This window comes from Tachypleus tridentatus, chromosome 13 (assembly GCF_004210375.1).
Source record: "Tachypleus tridentatus isolate NWPU-2018 chromosome 13, ASM421037v1, whole genome shotgun sequence".
In the NCBI taxonomy this organism is placed as follows: domain Eukaryota; kingdom Metazoa; phylum Arthropoda; class Merostomata; order Xiphosura; family Limulidae; genus Tachypleus; species Tachypleus tridentatus.
In genome coordinates, this window is record NC_134837.1 from 53,472,685 (window position 1) to 53,487,269 (window position 14,585).

The window sequence follows — 14,585 nt, forward strand, 5'->3', positions numbered from 1 at the left end:
GAATGATTGTTTCTTTATAACGTGCTAAAGGTACGGAACTTGTTCAATATTATACTAATTTTGCCCTTTTTTTCTTTAGATATTTTCAAATTAAAATGCCACACTATAAGTACTGAATCTTATATGTCGGTTTAGCCGACTAAAAAGTGCCTGTGTAGACATTTACCTTAGAGAGAGAAAAAAGTTAAAAATAAATTAAAGCTCAAACTAATATTTATAGACACTATTTTCTTAGACTTACTCTCATCTGCGTGTCTTCATGATCACATTAAGAAGCCCAGGTCTTGCTTGAACCACTTGTATGTAGTCTTCTGGTCTATCCGTTGTTATCATTTGAAATATTAAAAGTTTTATCTTTTATAGGTCAATTGTAATATAACCACAATAACCCCGTAATAGTTTAGTTATAACCAGTGACTGGAAAATAAAACTTGCATTCTAGATGCCTGTTTCCCTCAGTGGCCAAACATTCTAGCATTCAACGCCTACACTAACTGACCACTTTACAAGGATCTCTCCTTTCACACATGGCTCGGCATGGCCAGGTGGTTAAGGCACTCGACTTGTACTATAAGGGTTGTGAGCTAGAATACCTGTTACAGCAAACATGCTCGCCCTTTCAGCCGTGGGAGCGTTATAATGTGACGGCCAACCCAACTATTCTTTGGTAAAAGAGTAGACCAAGAGTTTGCAGAGTGGTGATGACTAGGTGCCTTCCCTCTAGTCTTACACGGCTAAATTAGGGACGGCTAGCGCAGATAGCCCTCGTGTAGCTTTGCGTGAAATTCAAAACAAACCAATCCTTTCACAGACATTTGTATAATACTTCGTGCCAATTTATATGCAGAAAAAAAATTAATATGTGGCATGTTGGATGATCATTTCTGTCAATAAATCCAGAGGTGTAATTAACGTTAAGTTTAAAGAGTGAGAGCAAAGTTTCCTTCAAGATAGTTTTCTTAGCAGCCTATTTAAAGCCACCTGTTATCAAAGTTTCTCAACGGCGGTAATTGTAAGGGAATACGTTTGTCACCAAGAAAAACTGAACGTCAATCACTGATGACAGAAGAAGAAAAAGGGAAAGATTGGACAGGCTTTTAAAGTGAAACGACATAAAACTGTTCCAGTTGAACAGTTACTATAGCATGCGAAGATTATGACAAAAACTGTCACAACCGGCCCAAAAACTGTTTATTTCCATTGGAAACAGGAAAGCTCGGTTTCAATGGTGATTAGAATGCAAATTATGGAAAATAAATGACTAGAAATGTGCTGTGTGTTCTTATAAACCACGTGTCACCTTTTTCATTTACTTGGTGGCTCAGCGGTAAATTTGACGCTGACACTATAACTGATGTTCGTTACCGGCGGTGATCGTAACATAGATAAATCGTTATGTAGCTTTGCGTTTAGAAATCCCATCAACAAAAATAAATCCATACAATTCTTTAAGAGTAAAAATAAAAGTTCCCGTAGTGCAAACTACTAAAAGATCTGGGTTGATCTCAATAGTGTGAACTGCCGAAAGCGCTGTAATGTTGTTCTACTATTGATCCGACAGTGTGAGCTGTTGAAGGTGCTGTAATGCCGTTGTATTGTTGTTCCCGTAGTTTAAACTACTAAAGGTGTTGTAATGTTGTTCTGTTGTTGTTCCCAAAGTTTAAACTACTAGAGATGCTGTAACTTTGTTCTATTATTGTTGTCATAGTGTGAGCTGCAGAAGGTGCTGTAATGTTGTACAGAATGTGTTATTACCTTTTTTTTTAATTTTTCGGAAAAACAACTTACATCCAGAATGTTTCTGGACGTTAGTGTCTATCAAGTCTAAACTGATGAAGAAAAGTTTCTACAATATAGTATACATGTGTCCACCACGACCATACTGTTGTGTTAACATCAGATGGTGTACATATATTCACCACGCCCGTACTGTTCTGTTAACATTAGTATAGAAGCCAAAACGTCATTCAGGTAGACTTAAACCATAATAGCCTTCAGATCCATTAAAAAAATCCCTTAAAAAGCAGAAGATTTATGTGAAAAATCTTTATGGTTTGTGCATATTTTGTTATATTGTGTGGATCCCTGATGGGTTAGCGAGAAGTTACAGATTTTTAATCCGCGGATCGATTATCCGCGGTGGGTAGAATACAGGTAGCCCATTGTATAGTTTTGCGCTAAAACAACAAGAAGACGCTATATTTATGTAAAATGAACAAAAATGATTAGTTCTCGAAGTAGACAGAGTAAAAGTGTGATGTTTTAGGTATGTGAAATATTAGCCAAGAAACAAGGTGTCCTATGAATGCAATAATTGTAAATATTCGAACATGGTATTTAAAGGACGTTTTTATTTCTTCAAAACAATAGCTCGAAGAAGCCCTAAGGTGTGAAGCCCAGAAATATTTTCAACGATTTTACCAGAGTAGAAGTTGTAAGAAGATGAACAAACGTTAAGCGACTTGCGATTTTTTTTATTGTGGGATAGTACGTGTCTAATAAAATCAGATGATTTTGTTATAAATCATACAGTTGAATATACGTTTGTAGGGTCTGGATCCAGGGATCTTGAGTTGAAGCCACGCCCACCATTCTGCGTGTTCTCAGGGACGAGAACTACACTCCTTGTTGCACGAATTACTGATTAGTTTTCATCGACAAAGATCGTGTAAAATACCACCCCCACATCTAGTCTTCCTCTGTTACCACTGAAAACTGTCTTCATAAAACCTTCCACTTGCATAATTCTGTTTGCCCTTTAATTACAGTGACCAAAGGTTTTCAACGTCGTTTTGAAAAGAGATGTGTGATAAAAGAAACAATAACAAAAAATATTACGACCCAAGTTTAAGTATCTATTGAATTTAGAGGAAAACTATTATCAGTAAAAAAAATCAAAATATTGCAGAACTATTAATTAACAATGTCAATATTAATAGTTTTGTTTTGAATTTGGCGCAAAGCTACACGAGAACTCACTGCGCTAGCCATCCTTAATTTAGTCGTGTAAAACTAGAGAAAATAGCTCGTCATCACCATTCACCACAAACTCTTAAGCTGTTTCCCTACTAACGAGTAGTGGGATTGATCAACACAATATAATGATCTACGGCTGAAAGGGCGAGCATGGTTGGTGAAATGGGGATTCGAACTCGAGACCCTCAGATTATGAGTCGAGCGCCCTAATCACCTGGCCATGTTTGTCCAGTTTAGGAAGCTTCCAAATAGAAATTTAGTTGAATTACTGATTACACAGGCCTGAAATGTTTCTGTAGTCTTGAAATTTTACGTGTTCTACAGAAATTTCTGTACAGATCAGGATAATATACCTTATTTCATAAACATCTTAACTGGTAATTTTGATGTGTAATTATCACAATTTAAATTACTGTTTGATAGGTATAATATTGCTGTCAGTATATTAATCTAGTAACTAGTAGACGATTACTATTAGAGTCTACCATTGGATCGGTATAATATTGCTGTCAGTATATTGATCTAGTAACTAGTAGACAATTACTATTAAAGTTTACCATTGGATCGGTATAACATTGCTGTCAGTATATTAATCTAGTAACTAGTAGACGATTACTATTAAAGTCTACCATTGGATCGGTATAATATTGCTGTCAGTATATTAATCTAGTAACCAGTAGACGATTACTATTAGAGTCTACCATTGGATCGGTATAATATTGCTGTCAGTATATTAATCTAGCAACTAGTAGACGATTACTAATAGAGTCTACCATTGGATCGGTATAATATTGCTGTCAGTATATTAATCTAGTAACTAGTAGAGTCTAACATTCGATCGGTATAATATTGCTGTCAGTATATTAATCTAGTAACTAGTAGAGTCTAACATTGGATCGGTATAATATTGCTGTCAGTATATTAATCTAATAGCTAGTAGACGATTACTAGTAGAGTCTACCATTGGATCGGTATAATATTGTTGTCAGTATATTAATCTAGTAACTAGTGAACGATTACTAGTAGAGCCTACCATTGGATCGGTATAATATTGTTGTCAGTATATTAATCTCGTAACTAGTAGAGTCTACCATTGGATCGGTATAATATTGCTTTCAGTATATTAATCTAGCAACTAGTAGACGATTACTAATAGAGTCTACCATTGGATCGGTATAATATTGCTGTCAGTATATTAATCTAGTAACTAGTTGAGTCTAACATTGGATCGGTATAATATTGCTGTCAGTATATTAATCTAATAGCTAGTAGACGATTAGTAGTAGAGTCTACCATTGGATCGTTATAATATTGCTGTCAGTATATTAATCTAGTAACTAGTAGACGATTACTAGTAGAGTCTACCATTGAATCGGTATAATATTCCTGTCAGTATCTAATGCAGTAATCAGCAATTTGTTGTTGTTTTTATGTATAATGATCATTCTAAAATTTCGACAAAGGATCGTTAAATATTTCTACCAGTATCTAAGCTGGTAACTATTTTTAATACATGATGATTACCAGTAAAAATAATTATTGGATCATTTAATATTTTTGATGATATTTAAGTTAGTACGGTAACAGCAGTTTTCTTGTGTGATGACTATTAATACTGTATTAGTAAATTATTCACGTCAGTATTTGTTTGTTTTGTTTTTTTAATTTCTCGTAAAGCTATACGAAGGCTATCTGCGCTAGCCGTTCCTAATTTAGCAGTGAAAGATTAGAAGGAAGGCAGCTAGTCATCACCACCCACCGCCAACTCTTGGGCTACTCTTTCACCAACGAATAGTTGGATTAACCGTAACGCCCCCACGGCTGAAAGGACGAGCATGTTTAGTGTGACGGATATTAGAACCCGTGACCCTCAGATTACCAGTCGAATGCCTTAACCACCTGGCCATGCAGGGCGTGTCAGTATCTGCACTGTTAAATAGCAAGGCTGTTGATGTATAATAATTACTAGTACTTACTGGTAAAATATACACTTTATTTATATCCATTTGATTCTTGTTTTAGCGTTCTACTAAGTTGTTGTCCCCTTCTGGGACAGCGGTAAGTCTTCGGATTTACAAAGCTAAAATCTAAGGTTCCATTCTACTCGGTGGACACAGCAGATATCCTGATGTATGTTTGCTGTAAGAAAAACACACATAAGCATACATTAAATTGCAAATTTTGGTTATTTAACTTAATGTAAATTTTATAAAGATAAGTAAGATTTAGACACTAATCACATTCCAACTAGTACTCTTGTCATGAGTGATATGGTACTGAATATTTTTTTGTTGTATTTGTGTCATTTACTGCTCTGTGAAGGATCGTTCCTTACTAGCGTCAGCCAGTCTTCTACTGAATACAGTTTAATGTCTCATACATGACTGATGTAAATAACATTTTGAACATTTGATGCTGTTTTCCAGCCACTATTGAGCGAAAATCCTCGTGAGCAGAGACATGCAACGAACTAATAGTGGTTGAACCTCTGCCTATATGTCCTGCATACTTAAAACTGAAACGCTAAACACAATAATCAGCTTAGATTTTATTTCTAAAACCATACGTAAAACACAGTCTAACATAACTCATACTTCTTGGGGTTCCTGCAACTGTTACTGTAATATTTATCTCAATTTTCTCCTAAGAATATCTGTAAAATCAATTATAGCAGTACAGTTCATACTACATATGTGTTTTACACAATTACTAAATTGTTTACGGCTATATTTATACTAATTTTTCTTGTAAAACCAAATATAACTGTTCAGCTCATATTGCATAAATGTTTTACACCATTATTTAAATTCGATAAAATAATTGGAATATTCAGGAAGTTCGGGAAGAGAACAGGGTAAAGTGGTTTGAATAGTCAGTATGTTCAGGGAGATAGAGGGAGAAATAAAGAGGTTGGAATACACGAGACAGTCTGGAAAAGAGAGATGGGTAAAGTGGTTTGAGTAGTCAGTATGTTCAGAAAGAAAGACGGTTGAACTTCCTAGAGGAAGTTCCAGGAGAGATATGGGTGAACTCAGGATATCTAGTATGTTTGGGAAAAGAAAGGGATTGGAATACACGGGATGCTCAGGGAAAGAGAAATTGGTGAAATGGTAGGGCGTAAGAAGATATTGGTGTTTTTCTTTTTAAAAAGCAAAAAACAACGTGATAAAAAGATATTAGAAAACTGTCCTAATGTTTTTGGTTTTTTATAGAGTTCTTTTGATTTTTTTTAAATGCTTGTTCTAATGTTTTTATGGGAAACATTGATTTTGGTTTGTTTTGAATTTCGCGCAAAGCTACACGAGAGATATCTGCGCTAGCCGTCCCTAATTTAGCAGTGTAAAACTAGAGGGAAGGCAACTAGTCATCATCACCCTCCGCCAACTCTTAAGCTACTCTTTTACCAACAAATATTGGGATTATAACGTTATAGCGAACATGTTTTAGGAAAGGCGTAATAAGACAATTCCAAAACATTTCAATCTTTCTAAAGTCCTTAAGACAATGATATGCTATAAACAACTTTTGTAGGTGAACTGATGTCAATATTCCAGTATGAAAAATTCCAAATATGATTTGTAGGCCTAACTTTTCTGTGTTCTAGTGTGAGATCGTGCCCCTTACACCCAGCTTCGTCGCCAGTGGCTTTTATCAGGTCTTCTCAGAGGGCCAAAGGTTAAGAATTAAAATGGTTCGGCATGGCTAGGTGGGTTAAGGCGTTCGACTCGTAATCTGAGGGTTGCGGGTTCGAAGCCCGGTCGCAACAAACATGCTCGCCCTTTCAGCCGTAAGAGCGTCATAATGTTACGGTCAATCCCACTATTCGTTGGTAAAAGAGTAGCCCAAGAGTTGGCGATGGGTGGTGATGACCAGCTGCCTTCCCTCTAGTCTTTCACCGCAAAATTCGGAACGGCTAGTGCTGATAGCCCTTGAGTAGCTTTGCGCGAAATTCAAAACAAACAAACTAAGAATTAAAATGCACTCGATAAAAGATTCTTAGAAATAAATGATTTTACAAAATACTTATTAGTTAATCTCACAAACTAGTTATATCACACTCGATTCAATGTGGAATTCTTCACGATTTATGTGGTGTCCCCAAGATGGCTACTCTTATACATAACAGGAAGTAATAATCGTTAATAAACGAAATATTTCCCCAGAAATCGGAAAATCCATCTTTGTATACAGTTCGTGATTCAGTAGTTTGTTTGCATTTAAATTTGGCGCAAAGCTACACGAGAACTCTCTGCGCTAGCCGTCCGTAATTTAGCGTGTAAGACTAGAGGGAAGGCAACTCTTGAGCTACTCTTTTACCAACGAATAGTGGGATTGACCGTCACGTAATGCCCCCACGGCTGAAAGGACGAATATGTTTGATATAATAGGGATTCGAACCTGCGACCCTCGAATTACGAGCCGAGTGCCTTAACCATCTAAACATACCGGGCCTGATTCAGTAGTAAACATACAATCCTTTCTTAACTTGCAAACGCAAACAATCGTTTTCTCTATTTTTTTCTCTCCCTTTTGCACAAGTTTAGAAATACGCATAAAACTTGTGATGTGACTAATAATTAGAATCCTTAATACATACTCTCTCCGGTTTAAGATAACAAACCTATTTATGATCTTACGGTGACTCACGTAAGGAATGTCGATTTCATATATATTCCATTTGAACTTTTTATTTTTTGTTATCTAATTTAGACTTTTTGATTTTCTAAATTTAAACAGAATTTTTATCATATAGTTTTAATTTCTCAATTTGATTCTGAATTTTCGATTATCTTTTGTTTATTTCTTCGTTTTGTGAAAGATTTCTCCGGCAGTCGATATTTATTTTCATCACGGTTGAAAAGTCGTGTGGCGCTGCATAATAAAAAATAGAAAAAAGGGTGAATTGCTGCTGAAAAGGAAAATCCTACGTTTATGTTCCATGCTACTCGATTAATTGTAATTCCTTGGGCTTTATTTTTGTATTATTTTGTTTTCGTCATAAACAGACACTGATTTTTTTACCCATGTTTATTTTGTGGGGAATCATTATTGTGCTGAAAATGACCAAGCAGGATCATTGCTGGATCACCGGAAACAAAGTAACGGAACAAGCAAGACCTGAGACGCGTAAATAGGCCTATTAGGAATTGCGTTATGAGAGACAGGAGTAGGCTTAGCCCTTACCGATGACACATGTATGACAACCGGAGAGCTCAACCATAAACATTTCCATTTGATTTCCGGAATAAGCGTTGTACGACTATACTATTGTAAACTTAATTGAATGTGTTTAATTAACGTGTTTTATATCAGACTGACGAAACTTTTATATTTTATAACCCGTTGTTGTTGAATAATAGTATTTGTATGGTATTATTAGTTATAGATTATAAAATTATAGAAGAATTTTGATATTTAACACATTGTAGTTATTTGTATGTAGGTTGAAGCTTACATTGTGTTAACATTTATAGTTTCATATGATCCACTGTCTGTTGCAGTATTGTCAGTGTTGCAACAGTTGACAAAGATTTTTTAAAATTAGTTTGCGTGGATTAAATATGAAACAGTCAATTATCTAACTTACCTGTTGCATTAAAATTTGTTTCTTATGAAGAAATGTTAAGGGGCCATTAGTTTTGACATGGAATGGGGCTGGATAAAAAGGAAACAGATTTTGAAAATCCAGACACAGTGCGTGGGCGGCATAATTTTAGTTTTGCCTTCTGGGACATATTAATGATCTCGTCAGGTCATTCCCAACACACAAATGATTCATCAGAAAATAAACACGAAAGAATTCATCGTCTGCTGAAACAAAAGAACGCATAATTAAAGTGCAACGAATCGCATTGAAATTGGGAAATACACTACATAAAGATAAGCCTATTTTTTCCAGTGTTGACTAAGCCTCTTTAACCAACTTCGTCCTGTGGTATAAAAAGAAAAGGTTGGTGATTTTCCGCTGCGGTAGAAGTTTACTACTATGGTAGAAATAAACAGTCAGAATAAAACTGAGAAATCAAACGCCCTCTATAAGACCAAAATCACCTAAAAAAAAGAAATATAAAAAGAGGTTGAAGTAAAACACAAAATAACATGAGAAATTGATATCTTCAACTGGTTTCTGTTAAATAAAGTCAAATTCCTGCTTAAATTGAATAATTTCTTTAGTCAGTTACGTAAGAATATTAGCACAGAAATATTCAACTTTAGCGGCACTTAATGCGCATTTTGTATACCAAGAGCAAGGAGAGCAACCAGCCAGAAGTGCCCACTGTACCAATGATTTTGTCTGACTTTTTAAAATTTAATAATATATTTCATCGTCACTTTTATAACGCGTTCCCAGCTTGGACTTTACTGCTTCTTCTTTTTTTTTTAGCGCAAAATCACGCAATAAGCAATCTTTGTTGTTTTCGCCACGGGAATTGGAAAACCAAATTTTAGCTTTGAAAATTCATAAATTTATTGCTGACTTAACAGGATACCAATTGTAAGTATGGAGCGGGTAGAACGATATCACGATTTGAACCTCAGACCTTTCGATCTATGGCCCGACATGCTAATCACGAAGCTACTCCCGATTCTATATAGAAAATAAAAAGGTTTATAAAAGTAAATTGATAGAATCACGTCGAGCGCTTTTGTTTTGTTTTTCCAGGACAAAAAAATGTAATGAAATCGCTAAATTCGATAACATCTCCCAGTTAGTTATTAGTATTAAGATTAGTAAAGTGTATGGAATTATAAAATTGGATTTTAAACACATAACTGGTTCTTTCTGTTTTGTATTTTATCAAGAGAATTGTTAACTTCTTGTCTCTTTGTGAAATTCCTACGCAATATATATATAAAACGTTTATTACATTAAACCATTTTAAGTACATTCTCGACGAGGACATTACTGATGACGGCGAAAGCAAAGTGAAAAACAAAATTGACCTTGCTTTTGAGTCCTTCCGTTGAGCACAAGAATTAGAAAAATCTCAAATATTTTTAAGTAAAACATTTACGAGTTCGTATGTAAATAATTGTAAGTTGTCGATGTCTAGAGTAAACTTTCTGGAAATAAACGGAAGACTTGCAACACTCCAACTACCTTCCAACATTCCAGCTTCTAAATTACTCGGTTAATGTCACTCCAAGACAGTTTCCATTCCAACTGAAGGAAATTACCTTCTTTAAAGAGATCGTGATAACTTTTCGGATAATCCAGTGCGGTCCTTAATGGAGAAAGAACAATCTAATCTCGTGAACATCATGCAGAGCTCCCAGGAGCAGCTCTAAAGAGTTCACTAACCGTCAGAGAAGATTCCCTGCAACACCCGTCAACTTCATGGTTGAGGATCCCGAGCCAGTTGTTAGCTAGCTTCCAAGTCTGCTTCGCCGTACCGTCATCGCCCTTAGGATTCCCAGATGCATAATTCCACGTTCCTGGCAGAGGCTGACATAGTAATTATCAATCTATGATAGAGACGCCTTCGCTGTTGTTTAAACCTTCGTGTTGTTCTTTCTAGGTCTGCTCAGAGGTTTCTCCTCTAGCCGGAACATTAGTGTACATCTGATCTTAAAATACAAGCTGCAGTTGTTTTATATGCTCGTGCGCTCGCGGGCGTGATTTACCTGACTGGGCTCTGATTTATGAAAATGGCGGCTTTCAGGAATGGTCTTCAATGTGTAATTGAAACCTGATTTATCGTGACAGAAGAATCAAACCGTAGTCGCCAGTTAAGTGGTATTTATTATGACAAATAAGAACCTCGCCAACGTCCGGTCTTTATATAAACTATACAGTATGCAATAAACATAATCTAGGTAGTTTGATCGTATAATACTGTCATTAAAGAGGGCGCTTCTAACTTTTTTCTCATTTACGACGTAGCTATTTTAATAGTATAAGATCGTTATATGCACACACGTCTTATTACATCGTAATATATTAAGAGTTTTCACATAGTTTTCAAGTTTAGACTTTTCACATTCTTACTGACAAACATCTATGAAAAAGAATAATACATTTTGAAAACACTTAATTAGATCAATTATATTAAAATGTTCCATAAAACAGGAACACTTTTACTAGTTATCTTTGAATCTGTGTAAACCAAAAAATGGAAAACACCAATACTCACTGCCAGTTCTTGGGCTACTTCAAACAGTGCACCTACGGACCCAAGGTAAAATTTAGTTTCTATGGTAAAGGGGCCCGGCATGGCCAAGCGTGTTAAGGCGTGCGACTCGTAATCTGAGGGTCGCGGGTTCGCATCCCCGTCGCGCCAAACATGCTCGCCCTTTCAGCCGTGGGGGCGTTATAATGTGACGGTCAATCCCACTATTCGTTGGTAAAAGAGTAGCCAAAGAGTTGGTGGTAGGTGGTGATGACTAGCTGCCTTCCCTCTAGTCTTACACTGCTAAATTAGGGACGGCTAGCACAGATAACCCTCGAGTAGCTTTGTGGGAAATTCAAAAACAAACAAACTATGATAAAGGGATGTGAACATGGACTCTACTAAATTATGTGTAAAGCGTACATAAAAAATTACATGAAGCAGTGACTACGTGCAGTCTTTTTGTACTAATGGAAGAATATAAGATTATATATTGATATTAAGTGAGAAAAATCGTAGCCGACAGCCGCGACTGTTCCTCCTTGAATTGGTGGTAAAACAAGTTTTACCTGTTCGCTCATTATGAATGACGCAAGCACAAAACACATAAATTTCCACTTCATTTATCCAAGGTTTGATGTGCAGTGTTTCTCTTAAACTATAATAGATCTTTTGTGGATCACCACGTTGGTGATAATCCAGCTTCGTTCTTTATCAATCAGATCTGATGCTAAAATCTTACCTCAAAGAATTGTGTGGAGTGCCGACTTGTAGTGACGACTCAGGGCATCGGTAAGTGTAAGCTCTAAAGAAAAAAAATGATTTTTTTTTATCACTATTATTAACATAATAAAATGACAACTTTTTAATTGTGAACCAAATTAACAATCTGTATATTCAGTTACGTTTTGTAATAATACTTCGTGTTGTTTTTATATGACATAAATCTCACTATTTTAGCACATTGTGGAACGAAATCAAAACATTAAACATGCTTTCTATATAAATAAACGTCAATATGCGTGTGTGTGTATCTGTTTCCACATATCTTGAGCAATCAGGACCGAACTTAACACAGCAATACAGGATTACACGAGGAAGGTCGTGAGAAAGGTGGGGGGTTGGATCTCCTAACTAATTTTATACCTAATTTCAGAAAAACTGACGATGTTGTGTGTCACCAATCACTAGAAAGAATTATTTAACTACTATCGTTAGAATCTGTTGTTTGTTTTTTTTAATTTCGCGCAAAGCTACTCGAGGGCTATCTGCGTTAGCCGTCCCTAATTTAGCAGTGTAAGACTAAAGGGAAGGCAGCTAGTCATCACCACCCACCGCCAACTCTTGGGTTACTCTTTTACCAACGAATAGTAAGATTGACCATCACATTATAACGCCCCCACGGCTGAAAGGGCGAGCATGTTTAATGCGACGGGGATTCGAAACCGCGACCCTCGGATTACGAGTTGAACGCCTTGACACGCTTGGCCATGCCGGGCCTTCGTTAGAATTCATGAAAAGAGTACATTTTTATTTTCAGTATTGGCATCTTTGTGTATTTTTATTGCACCTTTAATGTTTATTGTGTCAGGAAAAAAATAGAAGCACAATTTTCCATTCATTGTTACAAACTAGTTTTTTTTTTTTATCCATCCTTTGGACAGATACTCCAGTTTTTCTTCAATAAACCGAGGTCGAGCGTGCACTGTGGATCCGATAGTTTACAGTTTGTATCTCTTTACCGCTAAAGAGGACCCTTCAGTTTGACTATTCGGTCAGACAAAGAGCAGCTGAAAAGTTGGCGGTGGGTAATTTTGACAAATTATCCCATATCTAGTCTACTAAAATTAAGAATGGCTACGCACAAATAGTTACTGTACGAAAATTTTGAAACAAATACAATAAACCCGTGTAGCTTTGCGCGAAATTCAAAAACAAAAACACAGTATACTATTAACCAGAATATTAAATCAACGATATACCATTAACCAGAATTATAAAGCAGATAATTATTTATAAAACACAATTTTTGTTGTTTGTTTTTCGAACAACCTTGAAATGATCAGTGTTATCTTTATTTTAAAACTTATTGTTGAAAATTTTGTGTGGAGAAATTATTTCATGAAATAATGGCACATAGCTAATAAGACTGAAACAGTATAGTTTCGTATTTCCGAGTTATCTTTCCTATGAAATTTTCTTGCCTTGCAAGCAGTTGATCCATGATCATAAACATCACACTGAATCGATGATCATAAACATCACACTGAATCCATGATCATAACCATCTTACTGAATCCATGATCATAAACATCACACTGAATCCATGATCATAACCATCTTACTGAATCCATGATCATAAACATCACACTGAATCCATGATCATAAACATCACACTGAATCCATGATCATAACCATCATACTGAATCCATGATCATAACCATCATACTGAATCCATGATCATAAGCATCACACTGAATCCATGATCATAACCATCATACTGAATCCATGATCATAAACATCACACTGAATCCATGATCATAACCATCATACTGAATCCATGATCATAAGCATCACACTAAATCCATGATCATAACCATCACACTGAATCCATGATCATAACCATCTTACTGAATCCATGATCATAACAATCACACTGAATCCATGATCATAACCATCATACTGAATCCATGATCATAACCATCACACTGATCGAATGTTTTGCATTCAGGAAGAAAACAAAATAACGACTTTTGTTTGTTTGTGATTAAACACAAAATTACACAAAAGACAGTCTGAGTTGTGCCCATCGCAGATAGCAAAACCTGAATTTTAGCTTTAAGAGTCTTCAGTCTAGTTGCCGTACAGGTAGGTGGACAACGACTTCTGATTTATTGAAGAGCAATTGCTTATTTTGTATTTGTGGCCTGATTTATATAAGTTAACTTTCATTAGAAAATGTTATTTTTCATAAACAGCGTATTACTAGTTATTTTGTTCGTGGTTCTATTTACAGAATAATAGAAAAAAATACGGCTATGATATTCCCACTTTAGTTACATGGTAGAGCCTTTTATAGCGATCAGTGATGTTGAGAATGTTACGTTCGTTAAGCCTATGATGTGTTATATTAAATAACCAAATCTCTACAATTAATAACGAAAGTTATATAAGTTTTATTTCTTTGTATCATAAAACTTCACAATACGCTATCTACGCTGCGACCGTCGTGGGTATTGAACTCAGATTTTTACCGTTAATAGCTTACCAGCTTACCGTTAAGTCTTCGGGAAGCGGTAAATAAAGAAGAAATGTCAGATATTTTCATTGTGGAGTTTCTTAATTACCCAAGGATAATATTTTAATTGCGTTATCTACTAGTTACAAAACAGTATGTTCATTATGTAGTTTGTTACTTACATACCAATACTTTTATTATGCTATTTATAAATTACCCAATAGTAACAAATAATTTATGAAACCCCACAGAGAAATAAT

The 14,585-nt window shown here is 35.6% G+C and overlaps 1 long non-coding RNA gene across 1 annotated transcript in view; it reads right to left on the bottom strand.

Annotated features, from left to right (window-relative positions):
- The window catches only part of LOC143238152 (uncharacterized), a 53,709-nt gene that overhangs the window by 11,993 nt on the left and 27,131 nt on the right, over nt 1-14,585 (bottom strand). The window contains exons 2-3 of the long non-coding RNA XR_013020433.1: nt 11,830-11,892; nt 4,953-5,115 (exon numbers count right to left, since the gene is read on the bottom strand). This is a non-coding gene — a long non-coding RNA (uncharacterized LOC143238152). The remainder of the gene's footprint in view (nt 1-4,952; nt 5,116-11,829; nt 11,893-14,585) is intronic.